Consider the following 3019-nt stretch of genomic DNA (forward strand, 5'->3'; position numbering starts at 1 on the left):
GGCATAGTCTAACCTGGGTAAACATCAAAGAGATAACTACTAAGATAATTCAAATGTGAGCTCACAAAAGACGTGTTTATTGTGTGGGGAGGGAGTCGCGATGTAGAGAAAAATGAAGGTGAGAATGGTCTCCGACAAATGAATGACCGTGTAATTAGGCAGAATCACACAGATTTGGGTGTAATAAAAGTTCCTTATAACCATGACCTCAAGCAGAGATCGTGTGTAAACAGTGCGGTAAAAAATTTCAGTAGAAAGCTGATGAATTATAATAAGGGTTTTGAAAATCTTCATTTTTTTGAAGTGGAAAACTGTCTGGAATTATATACAAATCATGCTTTGCATTTAAATGGGAGAGGTAAAGTGGTTATGGTGCAGACAGTCTGCTTTTACCGTTCTCACGGTCTTGTCGCTTGCAGATTTCTTATACTTTTTCTTCTACCCTGAAGATGGAGGCGATACGTTCCTCCGAAACGTCGGTTAACACCACATATACACGGTGCCAAATCCCAGAAGACTGCTTTCTTCATAGTCACCGCCGTGAAAGCCTCAAATCTTACATCCTTGCATATGTCTCCGATATCGGCGATATCTTATCTTCCAAAGTTGTTATCTTTCGTAGTTTGTGGCTGCTCTTGTTTCTATTATTGGTGCTATCTTCCGATTCTGTTAGCAAATATTTCGTCAGGTGTTTCCTGTGAGGTTAGAAGAGAATAACTTATAGTCTTGTTTTCCGTCTACAATGCAACAATATTACTTTTACAAAATTAATTCACACTTAATTCAGTATGTGTGTATTATTAAGTACTATTGAGACGCATTCCATAACCCAGCCAAGTCACATTTGTGTCTATACACTTCCACTCCGCGTGCTGTATGCGTCTGTATTGACTCAGCTGCCTCCAGCTGCAGCACCTGTGTAACCAGCCAAGTCAGCCGCAACACACACAGCATCAGCTAATGTAGTGTTTCAAAACCGCACCCCACCATCCCTCTCTCTTCACCCTCTGCAGACCGCTTCGCATTCGTGAGGTCCCGTGTTTGTATTCCTGCTACCTGACTTGAGGTGTTCAACGACTTGTTTCAGTCCCTCCATCAAAGATCGTGACAATGCCTCAGATTAGTCCAGGACACTTTCCTTCTGTATATTTTGCCATTCATTATTCAACAGCCATTCTGTCATTCGGCAGTCCGAGGTAGTAACGCATAAATAAAGTCAACTCCTTCGAATATGATTTTTTTCATTTGTTACTCTCTTTAGTTACTTAATTAATATGTCCTGGGATGCGACACCGTGTATTCTAGCACATACTTACCAACGTTTCGGAGGAAACGGCTGTCTGCAGCATGAGAGAGTGCAGATGATGAGACAGTGACAATGAAGAGAGGAGGGTCCTCAGACACGCCGGTAAGTATTTACGAGACTAGACGGCGTCACATCACTGCCCATAACGACCGCCGTGAGAACCTCATATGTCATATACACTCCGTCCATTTATGGCCAGTTTCAGCATCCCAGGCTCTAGAGCATGGGAGATGATGTTGATCACTGAATCATGAACTGGGAGGGACGTGGAAGGGTGAGTTCTGGTCTGCCCTACCTCCACCTCCTACTTGTTAAGCGATGGGAGTAGTTTCTCCAGACTTTCAAATGTTCTCATCTGTGCTGCTTCTGAAACATCTGTGAGGGGTGCGTCATCATCAGATAGTGACGTATGTCCTTGTGTCGTCATTCTAAATTAAATTCACAACACACGATGTGAACCAGAATCGCCACACTGAAGATCTCACTGAACACACACGGAATTTTCTTCCGTAAGGTTGTGTACTTAAGGTATGACGTACCATCAGGGATGTTTCAAATAAGAAATACAGGGACTTCTGCTGTCTTTAGGATAGTTTTCTCTTGTTCGTACAGACTGATCGGGCGGCATCAGATGTTAGGTTCTGCTTTTCGCGCAGAAAAGAATTTCCTGAAATGCTCAGTGATACTAAATGGCTAGGCTTGCCAAACCGCCGAGATGCTTCACTGAGAACCCCTGCACACACACACACACACGTCAGGGTCAAGGTACACTTTCACGCAATCTTAACCTGAGCACTAGATAGAGGCGAGTTGTCAGATTTGTCCCCGGACAGACTTCCTCCAGTACCCAGTGGAATTCAGGGCCTGATCTGGGCACAGCCTGCCGGGAATTGAACTCGAATTCTTCAGTTTCCAACCAGTTGCTCCGATAATTCACCGACTGACCTGTTCTGTCCTGGCTCAATCAAGAGGAGTGCAGAGGTCACTCTGTTAGCAGAGCAACAACAGTAACTATTGCAATTACTTAGCCACGCGAAAAGAATGGTCAGAAAAAAAGATATGCAGAAAAGTATCAGAAGAAAATTGTAAAGGGAAGAGATACGTGAACCATTCTAGAACAAGATGGCGTCTCCAGGGAGGGGACGAAATAATGGAGTGTTGAAAGAGCTCGCATTAATCTGAAAAGGAAAGATTTTGGTGAGAGAGGGGCGGCTGGAGACTCTAAGCCAATCGGCCCATATTAAGCAGAGACAGTGCTAGAAGAAAGAAAAGGGCGATCAATACGCTGGTCCTTTGGTTACCTGCCCGTTCAGAACCAGTGCGTTGAAACGCGTACAGCAAGAACTAGGTCTGGCTCGTCTAGCTGTAACACTGTGTGACGCCAGAAGCAGGAGTCTGTGGCCCCACAAGAGTTCATCCGAAATTCAGAATTTCGCCGAAAAAGCCACTTCCGCATCCCCCAATACACAGTTCATCACTCCAACCATCCAAATGGAACAGCTCGGGGTGGGACAGCCATAATTATAAAAAACTCCATTCAGCACCATCTACTAAATCCTTACAACCAAACCTTCCTCCAATCCACCAGTGTGACCCTAAAAGACACAACCGGTCCCCTGACACTCGCGGCAATATACCTTCCCCCAAATCAAACTATCCACCAAAAGCAATTAGAAGACTTTTTCCAATCCATTGGACACAGATTCATAGCTG

This window comes from Cryptotermes secundus, unplaced genomic scaffold, assembly GCF_002891405.2.
Source record: "Cryptotermes secundus unplaced genomic scaffold, Csec_1.0 scaffold4316, whole genome shotgun sequence".
Classification (NCBI taxonomy): Eukaryota; Metazoa; Arthropoda; class Insecta; order Blattodea; family Kalotermitidae; genus Cryptotermes; species Cryptotermes secundus.